Source organism: Schistocerca cancellata, chromosome 5 (assembly GCF_023864275.1).
Source record: "Schistocerca cancellata isolate TAMUIC-IGC-003103 chromosome 5, iqSchCanc2.1, whole genome shotgun sequence".
NCBI classification, from domain to species: Eukaryota; Metazoa; Arthropoda; class Insecta; order Orthoptera; family Acrididae; genus Schistocerca; species Schistocerca cancellata.
The window spans coordinates 414640862-414659557 of NC_064630.1; the positions used below are offsets into that span (position 1 = coordinate 414640862).

General features: G+C 43.9%; 1 protein-coding gene and 1 non-coding gene across 2 annotated transcripts in view; one reads left to right on the forward strand and one right to left on the reverse strand.

The window, feature by feature from the left end:
• LOC126188571 (uncharacterized) overlaps positions 1-18696 on the forward strand; it is a 113304-nt gene that overhangs the window by 25674 nt on the left and 68934 nt on the right. The window lies entirely within an intron of this gene.
• Trnav-cac (transfer RNA valine (anticodon CAC)) lies at positions 6300-6372 on the reverse strand. Its single transcript has one exon. It is a non-coding gene; the product is annotated as a tRNA-Val (tRNA).

The following is an 18696-nucleotide window of genomic DNA, read 5'->3' on the forward strand; positions in this document are numbered from 1 at the left end:
ATTTTTCCACTAAGACCCATCTCTCTTTTTGATTCGTCTGTTGAGTTATACATACACTATGTGATCAAAAGTATCCGGACACCCCCAAAAACATACGTTTTTTTAATACACTCCTGGAAATTGAAATAAGAACACCGTGAATTCATTGTCCCAGGAAGGGGAAACTTTATTGACACATTCCTGGGGTCAGATACATCACATGATCACACTGACAGAACCACAGGCACATAGACACAGGCAACAGAGCATGCACAATGTCGGCACTAGTACAGTGTATATCCACCTTTCGCAGCAATGCAGGCTGCTATTCTCCCATGGAGACGATCGTAGAGATGCTGGATGTAGTCCTGTGGAACGGCTTGCCATGCCATTTCCACCTGGCGCCTCAGTTGGACCAGCGTTCGTGCTGGACGTGCAGACCGCGTGAGACGACGCTTCATCCAGTCCCAAACATGCTCAATGGGGGACAGATCCGGAGATCTTGCTGGCCAGGGTAGTTGACTTACACCTTCTAGAGCACGTTGGGTGGCACGGGATACATGCGGACGTGCATTGTCCTGTTGGAACAGCAAGTTCCCTTGCCGGTCTAGGAATGGTAGAACGATGGGTTCGATGACGGTTTGGATGTACCGTGCACTATTCAGTGTCCCCTCGACGATCACCAGTGGTGTACGGCCAGTGTAGGAGATCGCTCCCCACACCATGATGCCGGGTGTTGGCCCTGTGTGCCTCGGTCGTATGCAGTCCTGATTGTGGCGCTCACCTGCACGGCGCCAAACACGCATACGACCATCATTGGCACCAAGGCAGAAGCGACTCTCATCGCTGAAGACGACACGTCTCCATTCGTCCCTCCATTCACGCCTGTCGCGACACCACTGGAGGCGGGCTGCACGATGTTGGGGCGTGAGCGGAAGACGGCCTAACGGTGTGCGGGACCGTAGCCCAGCTTCATGGAGACGGTTGCGAATGGTCCTCGCCGATACCCCAGGAGCAACAGTGTCCCTAATTTGCTGGGAAGTGGCGGTGCGGTCCCCTACGGCACTGCGTAGGATCCTACGGTCTTGGCGTGCATCCGTGCGTCGCTGCGGTCCGGTCCCAGGTCGACGGGCACGTGCACCTTTCGCCGACCACTGGCGACAACATCGATGTACTGTGGAGACCTCACGCCCCACGTGTTGAGCAATTCGGCGGTACTTCCACCCGGCCTCCCGCATGCCCACTATATGCCCTCGCTCAAAGTCCGTCAACTGCATATACGGTTCACGTCCACGCTGTCGCGGCATGCTACCAGTGTTAAAGACTGCGATGGAGCTCCGTATGCCACGGCAAACTGGCTGACACTGACGGCGGCGTTGTACAAATGCTCCGCAGCTAGCGCCATTCGACGGCCAACACCGCGGTTCCTGGTGTGTCCGCTATGCCGTGCGTGTGATCATTGCTTGTACAGCCCTCTCGCAGTGTCCGGAGCAAGTATGGTGGGTCTGACACACCGGTGTCAATGTGTTCTTTTTTCCATTTCCAGGAGTGTATTAGGTGCATTGTGCTGCGACCTACTGCCAGGTACTCCATATCAGCGACCTCAGTAGTCATTATATATCGTGAGGGAACAGAATGGGGTGCTCCGCGCAACTCACGGACTTCGAACGTGGTCAGGTGATAGGGTGTCACTTGCGTCATACGTCTGTACGCGAGATTTCCACATTCCTAAACCTCCCTAGGTCCACTGTTTCCGATGTGGTAGTGAAGTGGAACCGTGAAGGGGCACGTACAGCGTATAAGCGTATAGGCCGACCTCGTTTATTGACTGACAGAGACCGCCAACAGTTGAAGAGCGTCGTAATGTGTAATAGGCAGACCTCTGTCCAGACCATCACACAGGAATTCCAAACGGCATCAGGATCCACTGCAAGTACTATGACAATTAGGCGGGATGTGAGAAATCTTGGATTTCATGGTCAAGCGGCTGCTCATATGCCACACATATCGCCGGTAAATGCCAAACGACTCCTCCTTTGGTGTAAGGAGCGTTAACATTGTACGACTGAACAGTGGAAAAACTTTATGTGGAGTGACGAATCACGGTACACAACGTGGAGATTCGATGGCAGGGTGTGGGTATGGCGAATGCCCGGTGAACGTCATCTGCCAGCGTATGTAGTGCCGACAATAACATTCGGAGGCGGTGGTGTTATGGTTTGGTCGTGTTTTTCATGGAGGGGGCATGGACCCCTTGTTGTTTCGCGTGGCACTATGACAGCACAGGCCTACATTGATGTTTTAAGCACCTTCTTGCTTCCCACTATTGAAGACCAAGACTGCATCTTTCAACACGAACTAGCACCTATTCATAATGCACGGCCTGTGACGGAGTGGTTACACGACAATAACATCCCCTAGCATGGCGTTTGGCTCATTATTTACTTTAGTTGGACGGCGATTGTTGTAGTCGCAGGTTACAATTGCAGTACAGTTGTGTTTTTCCTCATCTGTTCGTGATTCGTGTACTTGTTGACATTGCTTTCGTTTTCAGTTACGCAGTGCGCATATTAGCTATTATTCGTCTTTTAACAGTAATCTCTACCATACGATATTTTCAAAGTCGATGAAAAGGAAACCACCTTTGGTTTTACATTCTGTGGCTGTGCAAATGACATCTCTAAATGTACCTGCTGCAGTAACATTTCACGCGGATGTATCGCAGTACTGAGGCATTCCAAAGCTTTCCCCTAAACAGCTCCCATCCTCAGTTTGATTGCTCGCTTTGTCATTTTCAAATCAACATTAAGGAGTCTGATAGGCATCATTTACTCTATCCTCTTGACTTTTCTGTGATAGGTATTAGAACTATCATTACCTCTTTGAGTTTCTCGAGTATTCGGTCAGTATGTCATATGTAATTTGGCAAATTCAATAGTGATGCACCAAGATTGCATAAAAATGTTCCTAAAATTCAGTGGAAAGCGCATCAGAACCCGAAGATTTTCCTCTCTGGGCCTTCAAAGCTTCTAGTTTGATTTCGTCATCCGCAAAGCGTTCTTCGTGAATGATTCAGTCTTCCGGTGTGAGGCAATTCTCAACCCTCCAAAGTATTTTGTTGCATAGGTGCGATTTTGTAGTTGGCTGCTGATAAAAATCACGGAAGTAGTCGTGCGCGTGGGATGTTATTTCGTGCTGTATATGTAACAGGTATCCGGATCCGTCACAAACTTCGTCGATCATTACGGCATTCACGCCGTCGCGCTGATCATAAGATATGTTACAGTGACGGAGTTTCATCTTCCTTCGTTTCTTTCGGTTTTCATCTGAGAATGAAGCCTTATATATAGATGGTGTCGCCTGGAATTCATTATCTTGGCTTCGTATCTGTTAATTTTGCAGCGTTAAGAATGTTTACACTTTGATACAGTTCGCGGAGACACTGATAGTAAAATTACTCACTGTTTTTGCCAGAAATATTTATCTTGAGTGACTGATAACGCGGTGAATGGCGTAAATAATTGATAACACGATGAGTGTCGCGAAGAAGCTAAGTGGTGTATAAAATAGCAAACGAACTATTAAACAAAAGAAGGAAGACGCCGTTCAAGCTAAAACATTTGGCTGATATTATTCTAAGCGTGTAGATAGAGATTTGAACCGCTCGATCTCTACTATAAGTAATATTAACAGTCAAGGTTTATTGTAACACTATTCAATGAGGCATTGATGGTGATGCAATGTATGGCAACTGTGGTGATAAGAGTTTGGAGCGGAAGCGATATTGTTGTTACTGTTGTTTCTGAAGAGGCCTCGAAGATGGCAGCTTGGAGTTTCCAACTTTCGGAAATGAAGGAATAAAATATATTACCTTGTGTTTTCTCTATCTATTATTAATCAGCGTCGGTCTGATGTCTTTAGTTGTTCTTCTAAGCCATAAATGGCTATAGCGTTTCTCTCCTACACACCCCGTTCCCATCCAAAACGTGATACGATGTAGGTCGACCGTGATCCTTACTTTGCTCAAAAAAGAAAAAAAAAAAGTTCTAATGTGTGTGAAATCTTATGGGACTTAACTGCCAAGGTCATCAGTCCCTAAGCTTACACACTACTTAACCTAAATTATCCTAAGAACAAACCCACATACCCATGCCCGAAGGAGGACTCGAACCTCCGCCGGGACCAGCCGCACAGTCCATGACTGCAGCGCCTCAGACCGCTCGGCTAATACCGCGCGGCTTTCTTTGCTCCAATATAGTTACCTCTCACAGCAGAATTGTAATTGTAAACACGAGGATATCTTTTAAAGAAGGAGCACGTGCTATACTTGCTTTAAATAATAATTTTTGTTGGGCAACAGAAAATTCAAACGAATACTAGAAACGTAGAAATTCGAAAGAAACGAGATGGAGTGGCGGGGCGCCAAAAATCCTCTTGCCTAGAGTACCGCCATTATTTACGTCTGTAGGGCCAATAATTTTCGTTTCCTAAGATCCTCAGCATCAGAATTAATGGGATCACCCTCACGTCTTTATTCTCGGATAAATTTTTATAATTTACATTTCCGAATTCCCGCCTGACGAATTTTTTTATGACTTTGAATCTCCTTTTACTTTGCATCATAGAAGGCTACAGTCGCTTATGTTTTTGAAATGGACTTGTGACGTAACATGCTACACAATCTACTTATGGTTTGATAAAATGTATATCGTTTTGGTCGTTGCTATGTTCATTCTCTCTTTCTCTCTCTCTCTCTCTCTCTCTCTCTCTCTCTCTCTCTCTCTCTCTCTCTCTCTCACACACACACACACACACACACACACACACACACACACACACACGAAGAAAGAAGAAACGTGCTTTAGTTTTCGTTTTACTCTCCAATTAAAATCTTGTAGTGGGATTTGCTGTCATTTAGAATTCTCTGTAACTCTTCGTAGAGTCGTTCTAGGTCCGCTCAGTATATTAGCATGTTGGTGAAAAGACCAGCATGATTTCCCTGGAGTGTCTTTTGTGTACTGTTAAAACAAATATTGGTATTCTGCCTGAGAGTCTTCAAACATCTTCGTTTTGTGGCTGTTCTCTTATTTAATGGGTTTGAAATGGTTGCATTTAACTAATAACTGTCCCAACCTCCCGTTCCAAAGCATAAATAATATACTTCTGGCTCGAATTAACCGTCCTTCAAAACGGGTCCTGGTACACAAAATTCCCGATGTGCCCAACGGATAATCATTTAAAAGTCTTCTCGGGGTTCTAAGTCAGCCTAGACTGCCTATATGCACGTAATTCCTACAATAATCAAGTTCCGTTTCGAAGGGTGAAGAGCTTAGTCTCAGAATAATTATCACTCCCTGTAACGCATCTGGCGTTTTTAAGTAAAACGTTGCATGTAATAAATTCGAACTAAGTTCATCTCGCATCTGTAAGTTCATCCTTCCACACGTAAACAGTGAATTGTTGAACACCCAATCTTGACTACATTATGAAAACTATTACACTCAATGTACCTCGTAATCTTTAACTGTGCCTTCTTTATGTGAGGGCAGTTAATAACAAATTCAATCAAATATTCATCCCTGGCACAACCAGTAGCATTACGTTAGTCAGACACGAATATAAACCAGTGCTGACGAATTACACTATGATTTATGTCTTCTTTTTTAATCTGCGCCAGCCACTGTGCGCTCTTTGCTTTATTGTCAAGTCGTCGTCGCCGCTCACGCTGCTACTCCTTTCCCATGCGAGTTGAAATACTAATAGGCGGCCCGTGCTATACACGGAACAGTTTTTCTGAACTATTAATGCAAAGATTATCTCCTAGGCACCTTTTAACTTAATTTCTCAGGAAACTTGTGTTGGCATCGACCTAACACTGTTACTTTTCAAGGGGAAATAAAAGAACGCATTTGCAGCGGATTAGTCGACCTGAAGGCTGTCCTTCCTGTTCCACTCGCTTTTTCGTACTTGAGCTTGTTCTTCATGTCTAATGACATCGGCGTAGATAGGACTTTAAACCCTTACCTCCCTTCCGTCGCCCGTCCCCCGCCCCCTCCGCCCCGCTTCGCACCATTTGCGGATGGAATGCAGCAGAAATGAATTCCCGTAGGTACTTGTGCGCGCCATAATCTCTTTTCTCGTTGTTACGGACGTTACGCAAGACTTACGATAGAACCAGTCGATCCGTTTTGTTGTCTGTTTGTAGTAGTGGTTCACTTTATTTATTTTTTTATCGTATGGCTAGGGCCCCCCGTCGAGCAGACCGTTCGCCGGGTGCCGGTCTTCGAAATTGACGCCACTTCAGCGATTGCAGTCGATGAGGATCCCGCCCGGGATCGAACCGGGGACCTTCTGCGTGTGAAGCAGACGTGATAACCGCTACACTACGGAAACGACGAACACGAGTCCATCCTTGTGCACTCGAAGACGCCTCAGCCTTTCTCTCGTCCGCGCATGCACACGCCATCGTTCTTTTGACAGCTTGAAACCCATCACAGCCGAGGACTCAAGAAGTCTTCGGGGTGCTCGAGAGGGTGTCTGCCGTAGCATCCCGAACGAGATAGCGGCGTTTCGCGCAGTCGTTATTGCAAGTCATATCAGCAAAAACATTCACCTTCTTAGCAGCAGGCAGTGCGAGCCCAGCGGCTGATGATGAGGACAGCACAACACCCAGTCCTTGTGCGAAGAAAATTCCCCGACCTAGCCGGGAATCGAAACGGGGCCCAGAGGATTGACAATCCGTAACGCTGACCATTCAGCTACCGGGGACGGACAAGTGGCTCACTAGAACTTCCAAACAGCGCTTCGTGTAAAGAAGTAATCATCCAAAATGAGAGAGACGTATGAAGTTCCCCAAGTTCCCTGAGAGTCTTTATAACACTCCGGTATTGACTGTACTGGGCAGTTATTAAACGGGCGTAAACCTCAGATTTCCTTCGATCTGCTCCTCTAATACGCTTCTGTCTTCTCCTCTAATACAAAGATCTGATAAATCGAAGCAAAAGAACAGTACACAAGAATGGGTCGCACAAGAACCTTCGCAGCTAGCTATTCTTTCCCAGAATTCTCTCAGTGAATGGACCCCTCGTTCTTACTATTTCAGTCTGATTAAAAAATAAAATATTAAACTGCTGCGAACGAAACGAGCAGCAAACTTCAGAACAATGGAACAGAACATTGTGGAGTAACTTCACACATTTTGATAAGGCGTTGGATGCAGTGGCGGATGCAGAAAAACCTCTCAAGGAGGGGGCGCTAAACAAATCTTGATCTACCTTTACTTTTACCGCAATAAAAAATATCAAGTCACATGCAAAGTTTAAGGCAGTTTTATTTAAACCGATTATACACATATACAAGACACTGAATTACTATTATTAATACTTCACAATCAACTGATCACTCTCACTCTTGACTAATCTTCACACGTGCACTTGCTACTACTACGACTTTTTACTTATTCATTCTTCAGTCTTAATATTTCTGCTTCTGAATGTAAACTTGTTTCCTATGTTGTGAATAGTCCGTATTTATAACGCTACGTATCGAAGGTTCTCTGTACAAGAAAACAGTTGAATATTCGCGACTTTTCTCGAACAAATGCCACACAGAGTAACGTATCGAGATCACTAGAATCACCGCGACTTTTCTCGTAGGTATGTGGTAGTTTATCTATGTGTCAGGCAAAAACGTATAAAATATGATGACGCGGACGCGCGTGCTAAATAGGAAAGTACAACTACTCGATAACTCGATTCAGTCGAGTCGACTGACGAAAGAAACATCCGCCACTGATTGGATGTGGTGCATAAATCTAAATAATGGCAGGTCAGTTTTACTTACCGAAGTGTATGGACCCCAGTGTAAATCGTAACGGTGTAATATTACGGTGTGCGCCAGTTTTCCTTAATTTGGTAATGATTTACTGATTTTAGTTTCCCCGAACCATGAGTCCAAAATGTAGAGTTCATGCTCGATGAGTTCGCGATTTGTTTGTTTTATAAAATGTTAGCAGTTGATGTGTTTGTTGTGTAAAATGTTATCCCGTAACTTCTCCACATTTAAAATTTCGAGCTTTCGACAATATCCACCATTGTCTTCAGAAGAGACACCTTATGCCAAGCAGGTGACGGGATTCCACAGATGTAACTGACGCGTTGGTACCTCTGCGACCAGATAATGCATAGACACCACCAATAAATTGTCGCTGAACAGTGTCATGGTTGCCATCACGATGTAATTGTACAACTGTAATCTCTGTATCGAGTGCCCGCTTCAAGGAAGAGGCTACTTTCGCCAAATTCCTGTGGGGAAAGTGGCGTCAGAATGACGTAGCACATTGTCGATTGCTATCAAACGCCCGTTTCACTCGCAGTAATTTATGTTATGCCCTTAGGTTCCTGCCTAACCGTACCCTCGCAAATCACGATTTATTCGGCAATAAATGACCAAATATTTGTCATAAGCAAGAATATAAATATCATAGCTGCTGGTTTCACTCGCAGCGGTTTAATCCTTCGTTTTTTAATCAGACTGAAGTCACAAAAACAACGAATATTGCAGAAAGTACTTCTGTTACATGGTAAGAAATTTCTGGAATCTTTTACAAACGCGAAGAGATATAATAGTGTGTTTGGATGTAGCAGTACCAGAACCTACTTCTTTCGACTATGTAACTCCAGTCTCTAAGCATTACACCACAGTGGACTCATGCAACTTTCAGTAAGCAGTTGCTTTCTTCTTAGGATCACCTGAAGGCTTTTACTGCCAATGTGTCTTTAACTGACATTTAATTATAACATATCTTCATTGCACTTTTGCCTTTAAACGGCGCGATCTATAAATCACTTAATGCTATCGAATTTTGTGCTCGTATCGATTTTTCTGGAACACACATCCTTTTGACGTCACTCCCCAGTAAGAACCGTGTAAAAGTAGCTTATCCTCCCATTTCAGTCCATTGCTCAGTTCGTAGCCCATATCTTTATTAACGTTTGACATACGAGTACGTTCTAATTTTTACGATTTATCGATCACCTGGAGCAGTGCCACGCTAAGAACCGGAATTGTCAGTTTTAATTTGTTTAACGAATTAAACTGAACGCCAGGTCCAGAGGCCTGGTCTCCGTGGGCATTTCAATTTGAAATCCCGATACAGCCCCATTTGATACGAATTTTTATTACTGCTAATAATTATTTGTCTGCACCGGCTCAACATAGCACTTCTTTGCTTCTCACCACTTCAGCTCATTTTCCCCCTTTTCTTTCCTCGTCACACCAACTAAGACATCCAGTTTTACTCTGTCCTCCATCCTCAGTGTCTAAATTTCTACATTTTAAAAGAGAGCATTCCAGAGAAAACAAAGGACAATTCCTCAGGCGGATGTTAAAATTGATACAAAATATCCAATTGTTCTCTGTAAGTATGAGTTGTGGTGCGCAACTCCATTCATTCTCTGTTAACACATCCGAGATACATGTAGTCTCGAACTTATTCTAGTTTTTCTACGATATAAAGAGAGAGATATACAAGTTTCTAAAACGTAAGTTGAAGCATTTGCTTGCAGAGTGGTCACAAGTTAAATTGCAAAAATAAAATAAGAAAATGCCAATATTGTAATGAATAAACGACTTAATTAGAAGATGCACTGCCCGACGAAGCGAAGTGAGTCCGGAGGCAATGACCACGAGGCAGCTGTAGCAACTATGATTACTAAAGAGCAGAGGGCAGCTGAAGCAAATACGAAATTTTGCATGCTTAGAAAACAAGATAAAATGGAAGTCGTGTAATGTCTCAAAGTGGGACTAAAAACATTTATCTACGGGCAGGAGCTTGTAGAAAAACTGAGGCTCTAGTCTGAAAGAATGGTCGACCATGTGTGAATGCGGATGTACCTAGTAGAACATTTCATGACGGGAGATACCCTCCTAGTATACGGTCACCTTAAAGAAAATTTCTAAAGATAAATTGCGTAATGGATCTAAATAAAGCGTAGGGCTACACATAAGGAGATAATCAATTAAACGCTTTTCAATGTCAGGAGGGCAATGGGTGAAGCTTCCAGCGACTACTGTGGAAGAATGTTATCGAAGGATCTCTCTCAAAACCGAAAGAAATTCTGGTCCCATGTAAACGCTTTTAGTGGTACGAAAGTTAGTGCCTAGACACTCGTGGAGAGCATAGAAACTGCAATTGAGGGTAAAAAAAAGCAGCAGCGCTCAATTCCGACGTGAAATGTTTCTTTACTAAGGAATATTCTCATGTACTGACCCAGTTTAATTCCCGTGCTACTGCAAAGAAGATACGAGTGTCAAGGCCACAGAGAAATCGTCTAGAAAGGCCCCAGGACCCGATGGAAAGTCTTTCAAATTCTGTACAAAATTTGCAGCTGAGTAGCTCCCATGTTAACCATAAAATACCATAGATTCATTGAACAAAAAGCGCGCCTAGTGATTGGAAGATAGCACAGATCGCACGTGTCTACAAGAAGGGTAGCAGAAGTGATCCACAAAACTAATGTCCTGTCTCATTGACGTCCACCTGTTGTAGAATCCTAGAACATGTAACGAGGCATTTTGAACAGAAAGAGCTCCATCCCAACCAGCATGGGTTCCAGAAACCCCGATCATGTAAAACCCAGCTTGTATTTCTCGCACATGACCTTCCTGAAATCCATATATTGAAGCAGACAGGCGGGCAGCTTCCTTGTTTATTCCTTTAACGAAGCACACCTAACACCACTATTTGTAAAAAGTCGTATAAACAAACCCGCTGCATAGATCAAGTTGAAACTTATGTCGTTACAAAGTATGCACCAATTTAGTTTTAGCTAGTTAGTTAGTTGGTTTCATGTTCCAGGGATCAATATTTATTTATTTTAATCGGGCATTCTACAGAGTAGGCCAGACTCAGACAGTTTTTGATTATATGTTATTTTTATTGCTAAATGCTAATAAAGGTTACAAAAATGGGATAGTGCACACATGATGGTAGTTGTTATGACACAGTCATCGATTTTGAATGTAGTGGTCGACCAGGCCACCCCCTACGTAACACAGGCTTGCAAATGCACAGAAACATTTTCCACACGCCTTCCCTGGACATGTTCACTGGAACGTCGTCGAACTCTTGAACAATCTCCTCATGCAGATGTTGCTCACTGGTAATGGGCTAGCGTACACCTTAAAGTAACCCTAGAGGGGAAAAAAAGGCCGGTGGGGGAAGTATGGAGATCGGGATGGCTACTCTCACAGGTCCTCGTCGACCAATCCACTGCTCAGGAAACATTTCATGCAAGAATGCCCGAACAGTGTTTGTGAAGTGTGATGGAACACCATCTTGCTACTACCACAGTTCATCAGTGCTTGGTCTATTCTGAAGTTCATGAATGATTGTACAGTATCCCTCAGTAACTCAAGTTAGCTTTCCCCTGTGATGCGACCTTCCAGAAAGAATGAGCCAATCAATCCCTCGTACGCCACGCCGCTCCACACCAGCACTTCCGTGGACTCGAAATGATACACTCTCGCTGTCAAAACGCAGATGTGTCTGTTTCACCGATTCTGATGTGTAGGCTTTGGTCACGTCAGTTCTTTCAGTGGTGCTACCTATCGACAACTCAAGGTGCTGCCATCTAACGACAACTCAAGGTACTTTTCCGTTTTCTCTGTGAATGGTTATATTATTGGCTAATTGAGTCTCATCCACTGTGTATTATCTTATCTTCATAGAATTTCTGTTGATGTTATGAAGATTTTACTTTAGTCTTTTAACTGGCTTTCAGTATGTCCATATTGTACAGGGTGTCCCACTTGAAATAAGCTCCACAAACAAGTGTATAAATTCCGCTGAAATGGCACAGTGTTATGTGTGACGTTTGACGTGGCAACTCTGCAGTCTGCAACATCGTTTGACGCAATAGTGTGTTTCCGCGCGTCTCTGTGAATGGAGCTCATTGTTCAGTAATTCGTGTTAATGTTCACTAGTCTGTTGAAGAGCGCGTGTTTCTTGAAAAACAGTAATGGTACACTGGTTCCTTTAAGACATATCAGCGAATATTTGTTGAACGATGTGGTGACCAGCATATACCATCTAAATGGTGCGTACAAAAGTTAGTGAACAAGATGGAGAGCAGTGGAACGATGTTGGATCTTCACGGTGGGGAACGGCCATCATTATTGATAGAAAAGATGAGCGACGTGAAACAACGATTGTTGGCCTCTCCTGCGAAGTCTGACCCATGTGTACCTCAGAAATGTGGAATGTCACGGTGCACATGTCACAGAGCTGCAAAGAAAGCCAGCATTGAATCCATACAGGTTTACAGTTGTTCAGGAACTGAATATCAATGACAAAGGCAAAGGCAATACATTTTGCCATTGGTTTCAGCAGTTTATTCCTCAGAGGCCAGGAATATTGCTGTACACATGGTTCAGTGATGAGGCATGCTTCCATTTCTCTTGCTACCTAAACACACAGAATACACATTTCTCGTGTAATGAAAATCGTCATGTACTGATCGAGCAACCTCTGCACTCACAAAAGATTGGCATGTTCTGTGCAATATCACAGCATTGCATCATCGGACCAATATTTTTCGAGTCCACTGTGGCAAGTGCAGTTTACATCTAAATGTTTTGAGAATTCGTGAACCAGTTGGATGATGATGAACTCACCTGTAGCTGGTACCAACAGGATGGTGCCACGTCTCTAGTGACCATGGCTGAGGTCGAATCATACCTCCCTGACAGAATGATTTCGAAATGACACTGTGGCCCCTAGGTCACCTGACCTGACATCATCTGCCTTTTTCTTCTGCAGTGGCCTGAAAGTCAAGGTATACAGGAACAAACCACACAACTTGGAAGATTTACGAGAGAAATCATCTGTGAAATCAAGGCAGTGACATCAGAGATTCTGGCAGCAACACTCGAGAATATGCTGCATTGTGTTCAACTGTGTTTACAAGTCAAGGGCAGCCACTTTCAGCACCTTTTGTGATTCGCCTTCTTTTCCCCACAAACAAGGTATGACACGTTCATTTCATTTCCTGATTTTCATGCAAAGACTTCAAGTGTAATTTAAGCAAATGTTTGTTAGCGGTGCCTCTTTCGAGTAGGACACCTGTATTATATATGCACCTCATATAGAGTTCCATGAGGATGTGTCAAAAACCAAGCAAAAAATTAAAGTAAAATCTTCAAAACGTCTACAGAAATCGTACGAAGGCAAAACAAAAATTATATGAGTGTCTGCATGTATATCCAGGATGTCATCCCAACATGTGGAATGATTTCAACCAAATCTGGCACAGAAACTACAAGCCTCACAAGTATCAGCACTGTAGGGTTTATTACCTCCTAGCTCCAATAAGAGCAGAAGTACTAGTGCAAACGTGTTTGATCCAACCCCTGGTGTATAGGCTGCCCTGTATGACAGACACGTTGCATGAGAACATTATTGGTCTGCCAAATCAAAACAGCTTCGCATCACAACCTACATGTCACAGGCAAGAAACTGTTTTCTGGGCCCCAACATATAGATTCCCCTGCATGATAGGTGTGTTGTGTTGGAATAGTATCAGTCGGCTTTAGTGACCTGTCTTCCATGGTAGCGTGCACATCAGGGGGAAATAAAGGATTTTCAACTTCCTGGTATGTAGCTTGCACTGCATAACAGGTGTGTTGTGGCAGTAGTATTGGCCTGCTTTATGGAACTATATTGCAGGGGCTGCACATGTCGATGAGCATGGCTGGGGCAGGTTGAGATGGAGAGAGAAGGTGTGGACAGTTTAAGGGGGACAAAGAAATGGACAGAGTGATAGGAGGAGGGGAGATGCATGAGGCAGGTGGAAGTTGTAGAGGGGTAGTGGGCAGGTGGAAAAGAAAGAGGGGGAGGTGGAAATGGAAAGAGGGAGGGAGAGGAGAATATGGTGAGAGGGAGGAAGATATGGTCAGAGAGAGGGGTGGAGGAAATGGACAAAGAGAGAGGAAGGAGGAGATGAAAGGGTAGAGAGTGAGGACAAGGATATAGACAGATAGAGGTGGGGGATGAGGCAGACACAGAGGTGGAGGTGTGTTCATTATATGTGTCGAATGGATATATGGGAGAAGCCGCAGGGAAGAGGCTAGTACAGATATATGTCATTTATCAATTTCATAAAGGCTGCAGAGCACCATGAATACAAAACATTTTCATGGATGATTTGTGTGATTAATTGTAATGATGTGAAATGAATGATAAAACCAAAATTAATTATCTTTATCTTGAGTTATTTACTATATAATCTTTGACATACAAACTTGAAAATACTTTTTCTTCGATGTTCTGGAGCAAATTGGTAGTAGAACGTGACATAATATTTTTTGTAATACTATTTATCATTTCTCTTGCCACTTATATGTTATCTGGCTTGAACATAGATGAGATACTATCTCCAAAAAGAGATAGCTCTTTTTGTCGCAATATAAAAGGGAGGTGCTAAGGTCGAACCTTGTGGAAATCCATTCTGACTTTTGCCAACCTCTCGCCCATGTAAGTCAGCAAACTTCCCACTACCTCTGTTAATTGCAGCATCCCTGCCGTGAGCCGGGATTTGTGGCTTACTCGGATCTGCAAGGACAATAGGCGCGTGGAGGACGCGGCAGACGCTCCGCCTGCCGCAGTTGCGTATCGATCCTCGCGCCGGCGCATCTCGCGGACCACGCAGTCGCCGCCGACCTTTTGTCTTTGACCCGGATGACGTCGTGTGCGCCGGAGCGCACATTACGCTCGCTACCCTAATCGGACACAGTGCCTCCCCAGTCCATTATTAGCACCCACCACGTAAGCAGCAGGCTGAGAAGCTGTGCAGCCAATTCACACGGAATATGGCAATGCTGAACATGGAATTTGAGTTGTTTCCACGAAAATTGTGGGGATTTCAAGATGGAGGTTGAATCTGCGAGGTAGACAACCTCTCATAAAGAAGCTCACTTACTGTAGACTTTCGCTGGTGAAATGCGGCATGTTGGACTCCATTTTCGTACTGGAAATTTTTAGAATTTCTTAAAATTGTTTTGGGAAGATAATCTAGATAAAACAGAAACTCTGAATCTGAGAGGTGGTGATTTGGACAGCATGTGACATCTCCATGTCCTTTATGAGATTATCTGAGCGTGACTTGATTTATCATACATAAGATGTATTCGCAGTTGCGAATATGTTGAATCTTCAGCTGTACAATGATGTGTGCACATTAAAAAATTGTACCGGACAGGGGCTCGAGCCCGGATTTTCCGCTTGTCGCGAACGGTCGCCTTAACCACTACGGCTATCTAAGCACACTTCACAACCAGATCCAGACTTCCATATGTCTTCGTCTGTGTGTCTACAACCAGCATTTGTAGTCATTATGTGTATTCCCATATAGGAGAGAGGTTTTAGTTAAAAGTCGCTTGGCCGGTACATACACGATGAGATGACATGTTGAAGAATGGGTCTGGCCATGAAGTTTGCTCGGATAGCTGAAGTGGTTAAAACGACTGCTTACGACAAACGGGAAGTCTGAGTTCGAGTCCCGGTCGAGCACAAATTTTCAATGTCCTCACACCATTGTACAGCTGAAGGTTGTCCGTATTCGCAACTGCAAATACATGTATATGGTGCGAAATTTAATACATTGAGCTGCCACTTTTGACAGCAACAACAGTTCTAACCTAGCTGAGCGTTGACACGAACTGGGCTTCGATAACAGATACACGAACGTCATTCCATGCTGCGTCAATTATACAGCAGAATTGATGAGTTGGAGTCGGCCGGGGTGGCCGAGCGGTTCTAGGCGCTACAGTCTGGAACCGCGCAACCGCTACGGTCGCAGGTTCGAATCCTGCCTCGGGCATGGATGTGTGTGATGTCCTTAGGTTAGTTAGGTTTAAGTAGTTCTAAGTTCTAGGGGACTGATGACCTTAGAAGTTAAGTCCCATAGTGCTCAGAGCCATTTTTTGATGAGCTGGAGATGGAGAAGGTTTTAAGGGCGCACGACGGCAAGGTCTTCAGCGCCCGCTCAGTAACAGATTGAGACGAGTGTCAAGAAAAGACTCAGAACAATAAGATTAAACAGAACGTAAGACACAGGAAAATAGCTTGGAAAACTATGTACCAGAGTTGAATTGTAGTGGATGATGAGTGGTGGCATGCAAGTACCTTGCCAACCAATGACCAAATGTTTTCAGTGGATGAGAGATCTGAAGATCGTGCTGAGTAGTGGGTAGGGCAGAAGTCGACCACCCGCTTAACTAGCGAGAAATATAACGGCTGCTCTCCAAATTACCATCGATGTCCACCAGAAGTGACCGGAGCTTCCACACACTGTTACGCTCATTGTGCTGCTGCACTCAGAATCGGCACTCTTCAGAAAAGACGACATGATGGCATTCTTGAGCCGAGTGTTGTCATTGGGCGCGTTACTGTCTGCTAGCGAATCAAGGGAAGCCGCAACAATGGTCGCTGTGCCGACAGTCCATTGTGCTCCGGGCATTGCCGCACTCACCGTTTAGAGTAGATAGTTTCTCACTGGAAACTAACCCATTTCCTAACTTAGCGCATGTGACGTAGCTGTACGGACGTGCAAAGTCAAGCAAACAGTATGTCGGTCCTCTTAGGCACTAATTGCCTCGAGCATCCTACACAGCATTGAGTGTAGCCCTCCTGAACGCAGCAATTCCAATTCGCACGGCAGTCGTAGGACCATGACCAGTGCAAGCACCAATAGCACCGAATGGTAAACAGCAGTTTCGACAGGCTATTATTCTGCCGCTAGTAGACCTTTCTCCTTCTTACACGACACATAACACGATTGTCTCACAAACAAACAACATTAAAATTCGATTTCTGAATCAGAAACTCGCTTCATATTTTTTGTTATGTACAGAATGTAGTTGAAGTTATTTCCACCTGCTTCTGGGTGGTTATAATTAAAGTGCAGCTACTCACAGATGCCCAGTATGGACTGTAATAATCGTATGGCAGCGAAACTTGGTAGATTTTCTTGTGTTATGCAGAACTCATTTACGCCGGGAAAAATTATTTCCAATTTTGGCCACCATGTGCAGATCTGGCGCTGTGAATGAAAGACAGACTTGTGTCAGTGTTTCCGTATGTAGTGAATTACGAATGGGGCGTGGGCAGCAAAGGTCAGACAAGTGAGAAAGGCATAATGTTTATTTTATTATTAACCACCATATACACATTTCGTTGACTGTGAGCTCCGGGGACGTCGACGAGATGCTCAGGTTTGCACGTGGTGGCCAAGATTAGAACTAATTTTTTCCGTCGTAAATTGGTCCCGCATTAACTCATTAGCATATCTACCAAGTTTCGCTGCCGTACAATAATTACAGCCCGCATTGGACCTCTGTGAGTAGCTGCATTTTAATTATAACCAGCCGGTATGTGCGGTTGCGCTGAAATGCTAATATTTGTATAACCATACGCACTGTGTTTCAGTGACTGATCTTCAAGTACCACGAGTGCCAGTCTCACAGGCGCCTACCGCCTGGACTCAGTTTATCTATTTTGTTTTCTTATGTTCCCTGTGCAAGTGAGCAATTAGTATGTTGCACAATGGCCTACAAATTTACGTAATAGGCCTATCGCACCAGCTTTCTGACTATATTGAGTAATCAGCTGGAAATACGGCTTTGGTTAGACAGTATGCAGAACACTGACTGATGATAATGTGCAGGGTAAGAGATGCAACTACACCGTCCGTCCAAGAAGTTCTAAGACTGATTTTATTCCTGGGGTATAAGCGACGTCAGCGCAGCAACTGCAGTGTCAACAACTGTAAACAAGAGATGTGCATTCGGCCAATTAGTTGAGCATCTCTCCGTCAACAAAATATATTGTCTTCAAAAGTAACTATGAAATTTTTAGGTAAATCTAATCGTACTATGTAAAACTGCAAGACAGAGATGGCTGTCACAATAAATATATAAAAAATAATTTTGTTATGTACAGAATGTAGCTGCCGTTATTTCATTGAAATGCAAAACGGACAGTTCTTTTCTGCAAATCATCACGGATTGGCAAGACTTGGTATTATCAATACAAACGTACACAAAACGGCAGAGTGTAGAAATTCACATGAAGGGACAGCGCTTTGACGACATAATCAATGCGCGAGCTGAATAACATCCCAAAAAGGACTTTTCTGACAGTTTGTCTTGGTCGCATGAAAGTTTCCTGCTTTGTACTCAAGTCAGGAGAAAGTATGTAGAACACCAGGAGCATTAAAATGACCATCTAAACAGTTCTCAGTTTCTTATTAATCCAGTGTCGAACCTTTTTGAACTGACTGCGTATATGTGTCAGAAGGTGCAAATGAAAAAAGTATGTATTTACACCATTTAACCTTCCATTAACTTTATTTAATGTTAATCCCTGAGTTGAAGATGTCCACTTGACCGAAACCGTTTGTGTGTGAATTAATATGCGTTACAACAGCTGTTGGTCAGTCCACGATTCTGTTCTTTTATTTAGAATTTGTTGGGAACTTGTAAAGAAGATGGGGAGAGTCTGTACAATGCACTAGATATTCCTACACTGATATAGACAGGAAATCGAATGAAACAATGACAAATGATTCACGTTGGAGAATCGTACAGACACTCCCTCGTTTTACCACCGCAGAAACTCTTACATGGGGAACATACAGGGCGTTCCACGTAAAACCGATA